This window comes from Prosopis cineraria, unplaced genomic scaffold (genome assembly GCF_029017545.1).
Source record: "Prosopis cineraria cultivar Desert tree isolate PC_DT_omini unplaced genomic scaffold, ASM2901754v1 PC14, whole genome shotgun sequence".
Lineage (NCBI taxonomy): Eukaryota > Viridiplantae > Streptophyta > Magnoliopsida > Fabales > Fabaceae > Prosopis > Prosopis cineraria.
Genome location: NW_026555345.1, coordinates 7,180,302 through 7,200,297, shown reverse-complemented (window position 1 = coordinate 7,200,297; position 19,996 = coordinate 7,180,302). Strand labels below are relative to the sequence as shown.

The 19,996-nt window shown below is 28.4% G+C and overlaps 1 pseudogene; it reads left to right on the top strand.

The window, feature by feature from the left end:
- The first annotated feature begins 14,760 nt into the window (after window positions 1–14,760).
- On the top strand, window positions 14,761–16,710 carry LOC129292210 (uncharacterized; annotated as a pseudogene).
- Window positions 16,711–19,996: the final 3,286 nt, after the last annotated feature.

The following is a 19,996-nucleotide window of genomic DNA, read 5'->3' as shown; positions in this document are numbered from 1 at the left end:
GATGTCATTGGAATTTCAGTTTTCTATGTGAAAGCCAAACGTCTAGCTTCATCTCTTAAGTATCTCGTCTCTGAGTTCAAGTACCAGCTTAAGCTAATTAACTTTAATGACTTCTTGGGATGAGCGCTTAAACATTCTCTTAATTTTATAGGAGTGCACATACTGAGACACAGCTTTAAGATCTGAATTAATGTTTGGTTTTAATGGAAGACTTTGACCATTTCCAATATGAAACCAAACATGTTTTAGAATAGAACGACAAGAAATTTTATCCGACTAGAATATGAATTTTTCATTTTTAACAAGTTCTAACCATTCTAACAAAGTTGTTAAATTTTTGTTTGGATGGAGGAAAAGTGAGAAGAAACCAAGGAGGAGGAAAAATTTCTTAAAGCAGTAATTTTTTTTTATTACTATTTCTAGGAGTTTTTCCCAATAGTTTTCCTTCTTTTTTATTTCTCTCATCATCCAAACATAGGGAAAGTGCTTGTTAAGATTCGGCTTATAATCAATGTTTTCCCGGATTAATGACAATTTGCATTAACAAAAACTGAAAAGAGGTCAAATATCTTCCAAAACTCACCTTATAATTAATTATAAAAGCTAAAACCATAGTATTTTTTTTAAAAAAAAAATATGCAAACACTCTTATACATGGTAACGTTAATTATGAATTTTAAATTATAATTATTTCATAAATTATTGTTACTTGCTTTTCAAAATCAATCTTATAAATTAATTTTATAAATCGATTGCAATCAAGTTCAATTTTTTTGACTAGAATGTTCGATTGGTTGCATGCTTGCGCTGAAAATTTTTATATGGGGGCCTTTTTTTGTCTGTAATTTTTTCAATTAAATGGCATGTACTAACCTCCTAAAGTTACAAATGGAATTAAATGAGATCTCTCACTTGCCGGGGGGAAAAAAAAGGTTTGGATGTCACTAGGCCACGTGACCGTAGCGAAACTCGTTATTATTGAACCGGTTGTTTTTCTCAACCTCCCCTCTTTGGTGACTCTTCTTCAATTCTCTTGAACTTGAAACGACGTCGTTCCGTTATAAAACGCGTTGAACTGGGGCGTTTCATGGTTGCGGTTTGCCAGATGAACGGGTGGAAGCGTGGTACGCATCTCATACTTAACCAAAACAACCCACGTTGTTTGGTGAACATTATTTTGAGCCTTTCTAAGTCAGCTTTGGATCATGATTGTGGGCCGCAATTTATATCGTCATTTCGTCATCAATAAAGATTGATTTTTGGGGAGGGGGTAAAAATATTGACTTACTACTTCATAAAGACACATGCATTCAAAATTTGTTATTAATGTAATTAAAAATTATCGTTGATGGATGATATATAAATATATTTATATTTATAAGTATTTTGTAAAGAATCACCACATTTAGGGCTATTTTGATTGGGGTGAGTTTCTATGTCTAACTTGTCTAACTTTTTATATGGAATTTTTTTTTTTAGTACAAGTTAAGCTTGTGTTGATATAAACATTAGTATATATTTTCTTTAGTTCTTAATATCTCCTCTTATCCCTATTATAAAATACTCTCTAAAATAATTATTTAGTTTATAATAAGGGTACAGTTAGAAAACTTTTTTATTTCAGGACATATTTAAAAAATTAATTATCACTCATTGATTCCAGTGAAATAATTAAAACTTATAGAGAGAATATAAGACAAACTTTGAAAGCTTTTTTTAATCATTAACATATGGCAAAGTTATTGTAATTATTTTTTTTTCTATTTTTATTTCTTATTTATTCATTGCAGTTTGAATTTCTAGACAATAATGTAATATGGTTATTAATTATAGAGAAGAGTAAAATTGAAAAGTGATATATTTTTTTAACAATTTAAAGTATATAAGTATCATTTCTTAATAAACATAAAATTAATTAAGTTTACCTTATATTAAGTACATGAGGAAATAAAAACTCAAACTGACGTGTATAATTTGAGCCCGCCAGAAAGATGAGGGAAAGGAAAACAAACATAGACACTGCACACATATGCAAGTTTTGTTGAATGAAAAATGCATTTCTTTATCGCAAAACTCATCAATATTCTCCTTTTTATCATCCACAAACTTCCTTTAACAAGATTGAGGTTAACTAAAGGTACAAAAACTTCATATACTATCTATAATATATCTAGCAAAAAATTATGCAAAAAAGTTTGCTTTCACATACATGAGGATTATAGTTTTATAAGAGAAAATATTGAAGGGGAAAAGGAAAGAAAGAAAAATCTATGAACACTTTTTGTGCCAGAAATCCAGCATGGGATAAAGAAACCGGATGTGGGACGCGTCACATGACATTTATTTTATGCCATATGCAAAAGCTCCCTTGATAATATGAAAATAAAAATTTTTAAATAGATCAAGTGTATCATATTATTTATGATCTGTTATATAAAAATATGACATTTAAATGATATTAAATATAAATTAATTATAATATTAATAATAATAGAAAAAAAAAGACAAAAAATCAAATATATATTTTCTCATAAGAATAAAATCAATTTAAAAAATGTCACACAAGATTTTATTTAACTTATTTAAAATATTTTAATTAGACAGACTATAAATAACATGAGACACACAATTTACCTAAATATTTTTTTAAATGATAGAGATTGGAGCATCTCAAGTGCTGAAAGTATACCAAGTGTATTATTGATCTTATGCCATGATTCAAGCTAGAGAAAAAAGAGTGGAAGTGGCGTGCGTGTGTATGTAAAATTATACTCGGTACTCCCTCTAATTATATATATAAGATAATTCTAACTATTTTGCATAAAAAAACCATATGGAAGATATAAAGAGAAAATTTTCTTTAAAAAAAAAAACAAGAGTACAAGTAAAATAAAATAATTATTTAGATATTAAAACGTGAACCACGTGGTTTCTTAAAGTATAGGATGCACATGATGCAGCTTGCGTGTCCCAATCTTAAAGCTTTTAGTCAAAGACAGAAATGTCCCCTTCAGAATCCCTTCTTTTTTCTGTGCGCAAATTGCGCGCATTTATGTTTGACGTTTTTCCTTAATCTTTTGAATTTAAGACTATAACGCTAACCAAAAAAAGATGTTAATACTATAAAAATATCTTTGAAATATCGCTAATAGTGTGAGATCGTGTATGACAGATTCTATTCCTAACCCTTTTTGGTAAAATCAACAATTCAAATCTTGAAGGTGAAGTAAAAAAAAAAAAAAAAAACCCAGGTAGATAGCTGCAGATAAGGTTTGATAACGTTGGCATTTGGTTCATTAGCACCAAATATTGCCTTCAAATTTCACGCACAAACAATTTTTAAAGGGAGTTCTTTGCCTCAAATATAAGGGGGGGGGGGGGGAATATCTACAACAATAAATTTTATCTCATTAGGTGGAATCGACTACATAAATTATATGACGTTATTATGCTTTATTATTTAATTAAATTTTTAAGAATATTGTTAATTAAAAGGTCTCACTCAACAACCTTTAAAAATATTTTCTTCGATCTTTCTCTACCTTTCTTGACAAGGCTGAAAGTTATATATTTCACTCTCCTCACAGGTACTTTCTGTAATCTTCTTTATACATATCCAAACCATCTCGAATGATTTTTTATTATTTTTTCTTTAATAGGTGGCATCCCTTTTTCTTATATTCACTCATTTCAAATTTTGTCTCTACGTGTATATGCACACATCCATCTCAATATTCTCATCTTTGCTACTCTAATTTTATACTATTGCTGTCCTGTCAAAGCTAACATTTACTACTATATAAAATTGCTAGTCTTATAGCAAATCGATAAATCTTTTTTTGTAACCTTATTTCCTTTAAGCTTGTAAATTTACCATCAATATCTACACTCCATCAATTTTCCATTATTGTATATTATAAAGCATTTCAAGTAATTCACACAGACCACTGTAATAAGTTAATGTCCATAAAATACTACAATCCAAATATACACTTCAACACACACACACACACAGAGTTGATGGTTGATTCTCTTTACACTGAATGAGCCGAATTAATGGGATCAAGTAATTTTTTTGTCAGAGGTATTTTTGGGATAAATACAACATTTCTCTTAATTAATATTTCATAAGATAATTGAAAAATGAAACTTCTAAAAATATAGACTGCTCCTCCATTTGGTAGAGCTGGCAAAAGGGGCTAAGTCCGTCAAGCCAGACTTAATATTTGGGTGTGTTGATGTATTTATATATTTTGTATTAAAAAATTATTAATATTTAATAAATGAGGAGGGAGAGAAGCTGAATGTAAAAAAGAGAGTAAAGTGTTGAGGGAAAGAAAGCACTAGCCTAAATTAAAAAAAATGATATTTTTTATTACTAAAGAGTTAAATCATAGTGAAACACGAACAATCCAATATTGTTAATATTGGAGATGATGGTAATGAAGATGATAATGATAATCACAACCATGATGCTAAAGTTTGAGTATTATTGTTTTATTAATATTTAGATAAGACTTATTTGATTTATTCATCTTTATTTGGTTTGACTATGGACATTTGAACAATGATTTGATACTTTAATTGATTAATATTTAATCATTTATGATTTAATTCAGTAAAAGCATAACTATTGGTCTACATAATTTTAGCACTTTTTGTTATTAATTTCTACATTTTTTAATGCTTCAAATTCTTTTAGTTTTTTTCATTTACAATGCTAGTCCTTTTACTTTTAAACATACCCAGAGAGATGATGATGTACATTAAAAATAGCGTTAAATTATTTAATGTATGATTAATAATATTAATGAGAACATTAACATGTTTAAAAACAATGAGCGGTCAATTTGAACTAGCAAAAGGTGAAAAAAGGGGACGATTACTTTTTGACGAAGACTGTTCTAGTTGCAATGTTTGTTGGCATTGAAAAGTGATTTATACTTATTGTGAGTTAAGTTTTTTTACCTTATGTATCAAATGCCTTGATTTAATAGTGTTAGTATTGTATCATTATTGCTCTCTGTGCATATTTAAAAATACAAGATTAACGTTACAAATAAAAAAATTATAGTGACTTGAAATATTAAAAAATAACGAGATGAACAAAAAATAAAATATGATAAAACTATAAGAATTAACAGTTATATTTTTCTTTTAATTTATTTTATTTTTTATATGTATTTTAAAAATTTTTTTTATGAAAATAATTAAAATGACTTAAAGCCCTGAGGGCTCAAGCTTAAGAGCAGGCTTCTTAAATGACATAGAACTTACTTGAATACTTGAAAATAATCAATTATACCTATCAAAATCATGGTTTTGAGAAAAACATCCAACCACATTCATTTTCACAAACTCTGTTTGGCCATTTGAACTCCATCAAGGTGGAACCAAAACTTGGAGTGTGGGAGGCCAAACTAAAAAATAATACACGCACATATCAATGCATTATTAATCAACAACAATTTGACAAACTAACAATTTCTATTATTTTATTTAGTATTCCTCTCGTTCTTATTATAAAGTGCCTTTTAAAAGGATTCTTTCATTTTAAAATAATACATTTAATGAGATATTAATTAAGTTTTTTTAATATTATTCATATTTAAACTTACTAATTAGGAGAGATAATATAATATAAATTTAAATTTTTTATTCAAATAAGGGTGAAATTAAAAATTTATTTTATTTTAAAATAAAATTAATGATTTAATTACTTTTTAATTGTTTTAATAAAATAATTAAAAGTATTTTATAATAAAGACTAGAGAGATTGTGTTAACACTTAACCGTGAATAAATAAAATATTAAGTATAAAGCAATATACTAATAGCCTAATACTATATTACATGCGTGATGAACGTTTTTAACAATAAATACAAATATAAAATTTTAGGAGTACATTTTTACTTTATATTTAACAATAAATACAAATATAAAATTTTAAAATTTTATATTAAAAAATTTAATATATGTGTGAAGAAGGTAAGGAAGTAAATTTTTACTTTACATTTAAGAATAAATACAAATATAAAATTTTAAAATTTTATCTCATTTAATTAGCATTGGCAGGAGTGAAAGATTAACAACTAACAAGGTTAAAAAGGTGCTCAAAGAGGTCGCCATCAACCAAAGATCAAGGGAGCGTTTTCCAAAGCAACTAATATTCGCGGGAAAAAAGTCCTCGCTTTGACAAGAAAGTCAAAGGTGCGTGAGATTGGTGGAAGCCAGCCTGGGGAATAATTAATAACTGCCTATGAATCTTGTTTGTTTCATTTTTCCGTTCTTCTCCCCACTTTTTCTGATCTTAGATCCTATAATTATTATTAATTATTAATTATTAATATTATATTCTTAGTTTGCGATCTTACAGCTCAAATTGTCGTTTCTCTCTCTCTTGTTGCTGCATCTTGTTTTCTCCTCTGGACGAAAGGACAAATTCGCCACCACGATGTTTGTAATACTAATTTTGAATTGAATAAAGAATTCCCAATGCTAATACTTTAACTTTTACAATTTGTCATTTTCAGTGTCCTACAAAAGAATCTCTACAGCTGTTTGTTATTGTTACCTTGTCGATGTCACGTATATACAGTTATGATAATAATTAATATTCTTTTCATTTAAAAATATAATATATTTTTAATTAAATTTTATTTTTTAATAAAGTAATTACTTATTTTTTAACTAACTCTATTTTTTTACATTTATTCCTATTAAAAACTTTACAATAAATATAAAATTATTATTAATAAAGACACTTTTAAAAAAGGCAATGATTATATCTCGAAAGATAAATTACATTTTTTAACATCTAACTCCTCAAAAAATACCTTTCATTTTTTAACGGAGGAAATATCTCAATGTAATCTATATTTTTATAAAAATAAAGATTATTTTTATTTTTTTAATTTATGATAAATGAGAATAAAATTATAAATTTACAATAAATATAAGAATTTAGGTCAATAAATGCAATAGGTAAAATAAAGATTTAAGATTCACTGATTTTTCGTTATTGAACCTATAGTAATAATATTGATATATTCTTAATTTTGTATGTTATTTAGAATGATATATAAAAATTATTAAAAAATATTATTACTAAGTTTTATAAATTAATATTTAAATCTAAGTAAGTTATTAAAGTATAAGAAGAGAAAGCGATAGGAAAAATTACATTTAGTTCTCATAAAAGAGAATTTATTATTTAGAGGTCTCATAAAATTCACAAAATACTTTTATATTTTAAATTTAAAGAATTTATAATTTGACAAAAGGCAGTTATAACTGAACAATGAATATTTATAACTTATTTTGTATATTAAAAAAACAAAACAAAACAAAACAAAAACATCAGAAGTTTGATATGAATTAAGAAATTGTTCAGAAGAGGTGATAATACTAAAATGAGCTCGATGATAGAGTTTAGTCTCTTCATCATTAACATTACTTCCATATTTGTAAATTTGAAATTTCCTCTTAAAACAAGGGAGGAAGAAATTCTTTGGAGCGCTTTGTAAATCTTAAGAATAACACACAATACATTGTAGTATATTCAGCCTTAGAACTATCATCATTTATCTTCAGAACAACTCGTCCTTGCAATCTATACATTCTTCCCTTCCAAATAACCAAAAAAAAAAACCAACATCTTACCAACTTGGTGTGACATAGATAGTAGCAGATTGTGTTCCTCAAATATCATTTTAAAGTTTGATTTTTAGAGGCGTGTATGGAAAAACATCTGGAGGACAACCTTTTAAATAATGCTCATATTTTTTAAGGAAGTAGTCTCATACTTGCTAATTATGAAAATACCTTGGGTAATAAAAGAAAAGCCAACATCATTATACAAATCTTTAGTTTTGACAATGGTTAAAGGTTCAAAATTCAAATAATTCATAAAATTCTATACTAGGTTCATTGATTTAGTAACAAATTCATTATAAAAAAATCATTGAGTACATAATTTATACTTAAAACACATGTTAATATTTTTATAAAAAATTAAATATTTATTTAATTATATTAATAAAATTAAATATTATATCAACTTAACTCAATAGTAGCAAACTTAGCCATAACTTTTTTAAGATGGTAGAAGTTAGATGTTCGAGTTTGGGAAAGTTTTAAAAGACCTATTTAAGGGGGTGAAGAATAAACCAAGTATCACCTTAGAGAAAGCTGGCTTTCACTGCCGTGAGGTGGGTTGGCCCAGTTTAAAAGGCACTTGGTGAGGTGGAATGAGAACTATTACACCTAGCTCTTATTTGAAAGGCTCAGGGTTAGGCCTGCAAGCCCTGTTATGAAAAAAATTAAGCACTATAAATTAATTAAAATATTTTAAAATTAAAAAAATTAAAATTCTCATTATCTTTTAAAAATTAAACAACATACATTTAAAAGTCTAGTAATAAAATTTAAATCTTGGTTAAAAAATAATTTATTTTTTATAAATACAGAAACATAATAATTATAAAAAATAAAAAAATATCAAAAATTTTATACTATACACTGATATTTATTAAATTATATTAAATTAATTTTAGAATAAATTAAAATTAATAATAATATAATGCATGTAGAATTAGGGCTTCAGGTAAGCAGGTCTTTAGTTTCAAATGTGTGTTCTACCAAAGAAAAAAAAATTAATAATAATATAATAGGGTTTGAAGGGCTGTCTGAGCTCGAGCCCTTTTGTATAAGGTTTATCAAGGTCAGGCCCTCAAGCTCGTTACTTTAAAATAAAATTTTATTCTCAAAGCATGAACCCTTATTTAAACAGGGCCTTCAAACCCGATCATCTAAACCCAACCCTTATTCCTAACTCTATTTTTACATCAATTCCTCAAGAAATTAATTTTTTAATTTTAAAAATTATAATTACTGTTTACATCGGTTGAGTAGGCAACCAATGTAGAAAATAAGAAAATAATATTTTTTATATCGATTGCCTAGTCAACTGATGTAAACAGTAATTATAATTTTTAAAATTTAAAAATTAATTACTTTCCACATCAATTTTTGTTCCTTAAGGAATTGATATAATTTTGTTTTAAATTTCTCCATCATTTTCCTTCTCTCACTTGGACGTTATTATTATTATTTTTTTACTCATAGATAGAATTTTCTCCTCAATCCTTCCCATTTTTCTTGCTTGAAATTACATATCTTTAATGGTATTGATTCTCCCCAGCTATTCTCATCCTCTTCTCGAAACTTTATCTTCAATTTCTTTGAAATTAATTCTCTTTGCTAAGGTTTGGTGGAGGGATTGATTCCAAGTTTTTTTTTTTTGGCTCAAATTACTAAGGTAAGCATGTCTAATGTTGTTCCTACCCTCTAATATCTTCTTTAAGTTAGTTTTTATACAGTATATAGTTAAGGTTTTTATTTTTTGGAATACCCAACTATTGAATTTAAATTTTATGGTGATTTTGATGTTAAACAGCTGTTATTTAGTTTGTTTTGGTGATGATTATGATAATATGGAGTTTAAAAGACTAAGTTGGTGGATTTTTAATAATGATTTAAGGGTTTATAGGCTAAATAAGTGATGTGTAGAAATTCTAAATTATAATTTAGACAAAAATTTTACTAGTTGAATATTAAATTTGAAATCAACTTGCACAAATATAAAAATATTGCCCTCTTGGTATATTCTGCATTAGACTTTTATGTTGATCATGTTACTGTGACATCGCATATCTTTTGGAAGGGGTTTCATCAAGAGAGACAAAGCTAAACCAACACACCACTTCTTTCTTTGCCTAAGTCCCTGTGAGTTTCTTTCATTGCCATGTTGCCAAATGTGTGCGCACGCCACCAATTGAAAACTTAATTAACTTGAGGTATAATAATTATATACTCCTTCCATTAAAAAATTTAAAATATTTTTTGAGGAGTTGGATGTTAAAAAATTTAAGGCATTTTTAGTCTTTCGAGGTATAATTATTTTTTTCAAAAGTGTCCCTATTGATAATGACTTTATATTTATTATAGAGTGTTTAATAGAGATAAATATGAAAAGATAGGATTAGTTTAAAAGTAAGTAACTACTTTATTAGGGAGTGAGATTCAATTAAAAATACCTCATATTTTTTAATGGATAGGGTATTATCTATTTTAAGGCATTATGGAACTGGATTTATTTATATATGCAATCTGTTTGATTTTCTCCCAGTATTTAATTTTTCTTTGATTAATCACTAAGAAAACTTCAAAAATCAAATGCCTGATGCTTTGAATGGACTCCCACTATCATCTCAATTCTCAAGCTAGATTATATATAAATTCTTGTTTTGGTCATTATCTAAGAAACATGATACTAATTTGTTAATGATTCTCCCCTGATCAAGAATAAGGTATGCTAGAGCTGAGTCCTATGCCCTTAATACAACAAGTTCATTGTTTTGGTTGTAGAAATACCTTGAACCTTATGACCTTAATTCTAGATATCTATATGTTTTCGTTGTATACATTACTCCATCGACGTATGTTGGGCAATATATTTTGTGAAAAGTTAGTGACCTTAGATAGTTTTAGACAATTTTAATAAGTTTGTTAGTTTAAGGCAAGTTTTGAATACCTTGTGTATAGTTTTGGATAGTTGATTTTGACAATTTTAATTGTTAAGAATTTTAAATGAATTATATTGCATAGTTGATAGCTTTTGATAATTAAAGAGGATTGTGCTGTTTAGATGAAAATTCTATATGAATTATGCTATCTGACTGTTTATTTTTATGCATAGTAATGAAATTCATGTGTATATATATATATATATATATATTATAATCATTTTTTACACTTGTTATAGATACAATCGATATAAAAAGTTGATTTTTCACATTAGTTATAGCAATAACTATTGCTACAATCAATATAGAAAATTAACTTTCTATATCAGTTGTGTCTATAACTAATGTAGAAATTGAGGTAATAATTTAATTTTTAATATATTAAATAACTTTCAACATTGTTATTTATAACTAATGTAGAAAAATAGTCTTTGTACATTAGTTCTCAAGAACTTTCTACACTTTTTGAAAGAACGTCGTCATATGAATTAATATAAAAAGTCATTTTTAATCATTGTAAAAAAGCTTTTTTGTTATAGTCCTTGAAATATCCCCGAAATCAAATTCCTTCCTCACTCTTAAAGAATGTAATTCTTTTCCATAGAATCCCATTTTGCCTTCTCCAACCAATTCATCATTGAGTTTCAACCTTCAACAGCCACTATCTTAGTTTCCCTCTTCATTGACCTTGGTTCCAATCTTCACTAGCAGCATCTTGGGATCCTTTAGATGTAAGCTTCTCCACTACTGTTCTAGCAAAAACTCGAGCACAATGTCCATGGCAATGGCAATCTAGAGGTGGATACCAACTTGAGACAGGGGCATTGTTGGAATTGATGTAGTGGCGTTAGTGGTGATGGTGCCATCGCTCTTGGCACCTTCTCTAGCAAAAAGTTTGATGGTACCTCATTTGACTTGTGCATATTCATTGATTATTATTGGACATGCACTTAAGTTGTCTTGAATTTCTATGGTTTTTTGCTTTATCATTGGAATGATTATAATATGTTTTTTCAATGGATCCATGTGTTGCCACTGAAGAAAAGGGAAGAAGGCAAGGGCCATAGGTGGTCTTTAATTTTGATGAAAATGGTATTTTGATCTTTTCTTATTTTAAATACAAATATTTATTAAAATTATATTAAAATTTTATCATCATATCAAATATACTTTTAAAATTTAATTTTATCTAAAATTCTTTTATCATATCAAACAGGGCTATACTCTTTAATAATTGAATGTTATGGAGAGGCTCCTCCTTTATTTTGCAAATTGTCTTCAAATTGTTCTTATTATGCCTTTTAAATTTGTACTATTGTCCTTTCAAATTATCTTCTTCTTCTTTTTTTTTTTTATCACAGTGCCTAATTTTTCCTTTCTTACAATTCGAATTAGTCGTTCTTCATTAATGTGCAGTCTGGTCAAGATATTATGCGATAATCAATACAATTTCCTTAATTGGTCGAGACTCTTATTTCCATAATTAAATAGTAATAATTCAAATATCCAATATTATATTATTTAAAATAATTCTAAAATATTTTGTTATTATCAAAACTAACATTGGCTCTCCGTATGACGCACGGGAAGTATCAATTTTAAAAAATTATATCACATAAATATTGGCAAAGTTATTCATTTTATACAAATAAAACTAATGATCGCATACTCATATCATTCATGCCATATAGGATAATATATAAAATAAAGTACACAAGACATTGTATGTTTTCACATTATTGAACACCTCTGTATAATCCACATTCATAATTCATAGGGGTAAATTTACATTTATTCTCACTATCGTGCGACAAAATCTTCAACCCCCTTTATACTTCTTACTATTTTAAAGCAACATATAATTATCTATGTATAAGTAAAGGCTTGGATAAGTAATATTTAATTAAGTGAATTTATTGTGCTTCTCAACATTGAGCTTGTTTATATATATATATATATATATATATATATATCATTCTCCTTGTTTTGAATTTATTTTTCCTGTTAATGACAATCAATTTATACTCCCCTATGCATTGCATAGAAAGCCTATATCAATTACTTGGATTAATTAAAATATGAAATTTTTTGCATTAGATTTACCTTTGTACTTGTACAAATTATATGGGAAAATAAATAATAATGTTGTGAGCAATTGATATGTGCAATTTTTATTATAATGATATAAATGTGACTCAAAAACATTTGTTCCTGTAAAAATAAGAAAACAATAAACAATGTTTTCTCATCCCTATAATTGAAAATTTAATTAAATTTTAAAGAGCAAAATACAATGATCTCTCTTCCAGTTTGTTAAAGTTATAGAGACCTCTCATTTATTTTTAAAACATATATAGTTTTGTCCATTTTTTTAACACTGTTACGAATATTTCGTTTAAAATTCAAAAACGCTTTATTGTGATAATTAAAATATATGAAAAAAATTTAAAATTATTAATTTTTCATAATAATCTAATGTAGTCTCTCCTCCAATTTTCAAGAACATTATGATTACATTTTCATAAAATTTTTATATAATATTAAAATTAATATAGTATAAATTATATTAATTAATTTATCTCTAGTTATATTTAATTACTAATTTTTTTGGCCAAGAAACTTTCTAATTTATTAAATTTTTGAAATATTGTTTTTCCGACTTATATACTTAAAGTTTAAAAAATTACTGTATAAATAAGTTTATATAAATGACTTTTAGACTTATTTTTACTATATAAATTAGTTTGTTTATATTTAATATTATATTTGTCAACTTATATATTATAATTATCATTTGAAAACTTAAATAACTCTTGTATAACATTTATGTTACATAAGGATATTTTAATCCAAAATATATGATTTAACTGTTAATTAACATTTGGATGAATGGAAATTAAATCTTTAAAATAAAAGGGAGGCATATGCTACTATGTAAATTTTGATTTTAAAGAAAGTTTGTGTAGTTTTTTTTTTTAAAAAAACATAACTTTGAATCCTGGCTTTTTGTTTGAATTTTGTTACAAGTCCTTACACTTTTTTAAATATTTTAGGTCTGTATATTTTTATTTTTTGATATTTTAAATTCCTATAACATCATTTATAAAGAGATATAAAATATAAAAAAATAAAAATATATAGAGTTAGAATACCCAAAATTATATTTTTTTCTTTTAAAAGATAAAAGGGATGTCTCTATAATTAAGAGAAAATGAAAAGGACGTTGGCATATTTTACTCAATTTTAAAATCAAGTTCTTCACTTTATCTTTTTAACAAAGTAAATTTTGAATCTTACCCCTCCCCTAAAGGAGAAAATAAAAGACATGGCCATCTTAAATAATTGAACAGCTAAAGCAGTAAAAAAATAAAATAATAAAATCTATGATTAAATTCTTTCTCATCAATTATTTGAAATTTTATCCACTGATTATATTACAATAAAAATATAAAAAATAGTGCGCTTAGTAAAATTATTCTAAAAATAATGAATCTCATGCAAATTTAACTGTATTTTTATCTAAGAATGCCAATTTTTATTTTACAAAATCTAGTGTAACAATAAATCCTTTCTTTTAGAAGTAATCATGTCTATATTTATTTGAATTTTTTAATTAATATATGTTTTAAGTATTTACTTCCCGTAAGATGCACAGAAAGCGTACGCTTCCATTGCACTCAATTAAAGAATTTTACAAATAAATATTATAAAAAATTAAAATGATAATAACAAACAATCATCTAAATTATATTATTATACTTACAGTTACAATGCCAATGATTATGAAGTAACTAAATTTTAAAAAAAGCTTCTTTAGATAAAAAAGAAATTTATTAATAAACAATGGTATAAAAATTTAAAACAAAGAGAAGAAATTACTATGAAAACTAATAATAAGGGGCTAAGAATGGCAAGCGTTTGATCCAAACACTTACACAAGAACTCAGGTATTACCACATTTTTTGATATTCTATAATATAATTATATAAATGTATGAATTATTAATATTTGAATAAATTTATTAAAGTATCTATCGTGTCTTCTAGTTGGTAATTAAAAAAACGTGGGATCTAAATTACTCCTACTCGGCCACTAACAACACTGGACCACGTGTGGCGTCAAGAATATCAACTTGAGAACGACGTCGTACAGAGATCTCCCGAGCCCAAATACCCTAAAACAGCGTTTCTTTCCGCCCTATAAATATGATCCAGCTCTGTTAGATCTGTTCTCCTTGTGGCTTTCAGCTCCGTTGAGTTATTCTTTTTGGAGATTCCCGTGTCAAGGTACTTCTCCATCGATGTTCTATCCACCCTACTTCTAGTTTCTTTCACCTGTGTGTTTTTTTGGGTGTTTTAAGGTCTTCATTTCAGATCTGATCCGTTTAATCTTCTTAAATTGTAAAGATGCTTGAAAAAATGGTTTCTTTGGACAGATCTGAATTTCTAGCCGTACCTTGTTTTGTTATTCATTGCACTCAAACGAAGATCTATTTCATAAACTCCCTTTAATTCTGTGACTGGATAGGTTCTCCGGACGCGGTAGCATAAAAAGTGGCTAACCGTTGTCATTATGATTTTTATTTTTTTGGTTTTTCGCGATTTGAAAACAAATCTGAAGTCTTTCCCAGGCCGAGAATTCAGATCTGGTGTTGATATGTTCATTTGTTTGTTTTTCTTTCTTAAGATCCCTGGCGTCGTGAAAATTAGGAGAGAAGAAAATGGTTTCTGAGATTTTTCATCTGATCTCTAGATCTAATTTTCATGTTGTTTGAATGACGTTATCTGGCTCCACGGATACATCTGTTAGCTAATTGAATCTCATTTCATGAACGAAAGTTTCAAATTTTGCTATATCCTAAGGCATTTCCTGAATATATCTTGTTATTCCTGTGCCTAGGCGTTCTACTGTGGAGCGAAATTGTTCCCCAAGATGAACTGTTACAGTCTTCAGCAGAACGCCTTTGCAGCCTGTGATGTGGTGAGAGGTTCTCTTCCTAATACTGAGCAGGACTCTGTCATTTGCCCTAAGCCACGCCGAGTTGGGATTTTATCTGATATGCCTATAAGGCCTTTTAGATGGCATTTGAGGTAACAGTCTTAATGATTATTTTGGTTTTTGATGAAATTATTGTGTTTTGGAAGCATTTGAGAGGCTGATCTGTTCTGGGTTGCGGTTTTGCATGCAGTCAACAAACTGGCGGGTCTGACTCAAAAGCTGGGGCAGAGGTTCTGGACATTATTCTTAGGAAGGTAACTCCTGAGTACTACAAACTGGATAGTAGAGCGAGATATTTTTCTTTTAAATATCTTGAACTCTTGTGAATGAATCTTGTTACAGTGATTATTAGTTTCCAAAATTCCAGTTTTTACCTTCATGGATCTTTCACTTGCTGTGAAAGTAAATTGGCTAATTGGTAACTTGATTTCAATAGGAGAGTCACGGGGAAGAATGTGCAAGTCAGGCAGCAGCATCACCACCATATTTTTGTGGGTCCCCTCCAGTCCGAGCTGCAAATCCATTGGTTCAAGATGCACGTTTTGCAGATGAAAAGAACACTCCCGTGCTGGGAAATTCATCCCGTCAGGATTACAATCTCCCTCTTCTGCATCACGCAAGGGAGGATGTGCTAGAATGAAATTTGGACTCACACCGGCTGCAGTTAGAGTAGAAGGATTTGATTGCCTCAATAGGGATCGCCAGAATTCTAGCATCCCTGCTTTTGCTTAAAACTTCATTCAGAGGAAGTGTACATATAAGGAGCTAAGTGCCACCACTTTCAAAAACTTGACACAACTAGAGAGAATTTTGAATGTTTCGGACGGAAGCAAGAAGTTCTGTTACCTATGTATATATCAAATGTTTTAGTTTGGTGATCATCCTAATGCTAATATTTTGTGGATAGTTTGATGTTGGAACAGCAGAAAAGCAAGCCTTGTATTGTTTAGGAGGTTTGATATGTAAAGAGCATGTTCTATTGTAATATAAGGTAGTTGGATCTGGGTGATTTTTTTTGTTAGTGTAAGGTGATCACCAAAATGTCCTGTATAGAATTTATGGTTCTGAATCCTTGTAAATCTATTTAGACAAAAATTTCAAAGCATGTCTTATATTTAGTGATTAAGCCAGTATTCTCTCATAAATGCAACTTGGAAGCTGTTGTTTTGGTTTATTACAACTACTTTTCATTTTAAATGTGAAACGGTAACTCCTTTGCCGTTGACTTGCATCAGGACCTGAAGGTTTTCTCAAGTATTTGTTATTGGGTTTTATGATGGAAATATAGTGTGGAGAAAATTTTTTATGACTATCTTTTCATGTTCTCTAATGGTAGTCTGTGCAAACACAGCATGGGATGTACCAAGTTTTGTTGATGTGAATTGCTCGATTCTCTTCTTAAGCCCCGAAAGTATTATGTAGGTGGGTAACTCTTGGATGTATTAGGTGCAGTAAGTCAATTTATATCTTAAACGTTTTTACTCTTGTTTCCTGGTCTTTTAAGCTAAGTTTTTGAATCACTTGGTGGGCAACGGAATGTGATTTGAAGTGTGCTGTGACTTTAAACATGTCGGTTTTTGAAGAAGCGTTCTCAAAATTGTCATGTCTGCTCAAACAAGGAGGAAAGAATGCCATTTACTTTAGGCTGTCCGTCTGTAACATGGGTCTTATCTCTTATGAATGAATCTTCTATCATTTAGCTTGTTACCAAGCGAAGGTCATTTTCTGATATTTTTCACACAGACAGGGTATAATATTTGTAATGAGTTCAAAAATACGTTCATGCAATTAAATTTTTTGGCCAACATTTGACATGTTAAATTGAAGGACAAGATCCTGCATGCTTGACATTATATGCTTACCTTGTAGTTCTCCTTTTAAAGATTGACATGTCATGTGGATATCTATCTATCTATTTTGCTGGGTTTAGGCTTCTTCCTATGTGGAAAAATGCTCGCTATTGAAATTCATTATGAGTTTCAAAGTAGAGAGGGTTTAGGTTAGGGTAATTGTGAGAGGTCATATTTAAGGTTTAGTTGTAGCCATTTGAGAGGGAGGAAGAAAGAAAGCTGCTTCCCATGTTCATGGGACAATTTTGGAAAATCTATGTTTATGGATTCATTAACCATTGAATCGGGTTTAAATTGTCACCTAGTTTAGAAAATTTGGTTTGTCCTTTTTAATTGTTGGATAATTGAATTATTATTTGCCGTGAGAGTTATTCTGTTTGCATTATAGCTTTTGGTTTGAGCGTTCTTCATGTTTTTTATCCTCTTTTATAAGTTTGATGCTTTGATCGGTTGTTTACACTTGTTTGCGTATTTGATTAAGACTCTCTTGTGACCTTTTTTGAAGTTTTTCATTGGTGTTTGTTGTTTTTACCTTTACATTGAGGAGTTTTCTACTTTAATAATTTCTGTTGTCTTTTGTTAAACTGTAATATTTATTTTCTTTCATATATTTTGTTTAATTACTCCTTCGAGATTCTAGTAAGTGACGATAATTTATTTTGACTCTATGAATCATTGGGTTGTACCTTTCTCATGAGTATGGGTGTGTTTTTGGGGGGGGGGGACATGTGGATATATAATTGGTCTGCTAGATACAAATAAGAAATGTGAGGTGTTATTATGCCGAGTTTTTAATGTTTGTTTCAGGTACATCACAGGAAGTTTTGAACTGCCTTGAATGTTTTAATCCATACCAAATGATCACAGCCATGGCTTGAGAAAAAAGGCTTCGAGTAAGAAGGATGATGCGTTCTGTCAAAGAAGAAGAAGAAGAAGAAGAAGATGATGCGTTTGTAAGTTGAAACATTCTCATGATGTTATGATGGTTTTAAATGCTTCATCATTGAAACCATAACCTAATAATTCATGAGTTATAAAACTTCATTTGCTCAACTTCAGTAAGTATTTCAGGATCAGTTTGCTAGAAGAAAGTTTAATTATTATGTGATTAAAGACTTGAAAGTGAAACATTAGTTTCCAAGCCATACTAAATGAACATAGAGATGATGTTCCAAGGATTCAGATGTAATATTGTTATTTGTAGTCCAACTTTATTTGAAATATCTTGATTGTCCGTTTTAATCTATCATTTGTTATCATTTGATGCTGCAACTTAACCTAATTCTTTTAAGTGTTATCATTCTAAGCAAATTATTAAAAATTGAGCTAGTTATTGAATCAGTTAAGATATTGATTCAAGAATTAATTATATAAATCATAATAAACTTTGTGTGGTTATAAACAAAATATTTTATTAAGTCAATCAAAATGCTAGTTCAACAATTTATCAATTTAACCGGTTTGGATGACTTGAATTTCAATACCATGATTCTAATAGAGGAGTGAAATAATGTGACATGGTAATAGGTGATAGATTAAATAGATAGTCAAAATGTTCCTAACATTATTAATTAAGCTAAAATAACATCCCACAAACTCTCCTAACCTGATAAATGCAAACTTTTCAACTTATAAGTTAACATTTAAGTTATAATAATAACTTCGATCTGAAAACGTTTTTGATGTTGTGTGTGTTAGCAGAAGAATTAACTTCACATTACCTTTGATTAGATTTATAAACAACATTTTCTCCTTCAACCTCACCAACAAAGACAAACTCTTGTCCTCATCTCAGGCATCATCATTATCTTACACACAAATCATGGCACTATTAAAACACTCGTGTGCAACGATGATCTTAGTTTTTGTCATCACTGCTCTATGGTTTTCATCTGGAATCTCATCCCCAGATGATTCCAAGAAGGTTGACTTAGCTCCAAGACCACAACAATGTCCAAGAGATTATGATTTCATACAAAAATGTTTGAAAAAGTTTGAAGGAAATTGTGGAGATCTCACGTACTCTGCAATAGTTTTTCGTAATGCCACAGTCACACCTGATTGTTGTAGAAATTTAGTTGTAGATGTAGGAAAGAAATGCTACGACTATTTGATCATTCCTATAATTGAATCATATGCTTTTAGGAAAAATGCTTCTGAGATTGCCAAAAGCAATGAGGAAGTTTGGGAGTCATGTACTTCAGATATAAGTTAAATCATACTATCATGGGTTCTTTCTTGTATGAGTAAAATTTACGGCCTTCAAATTATAGAATAAAAATATATCATGTTTCGATATTTGTCATTCCATGGATTTGTTTGAATTTTCATGAATGTGTGTAAGTTTATGTACCACACATTTGTAATTTGCAAGGAAAATTGGTTAAAAGGACTAAATAACAAACATATTTGGTAAGAACGACTAAAAATAAGTCTTTTAAATAAATTACTCTCTTCAAATCTTAATATAAGTTATAATTAACTAATTTACTTTTTACGAATGATATTAGTTGAAACATTAAATTTTTTAAAATGTTCACATCTTTTTATTCATACTCTTAT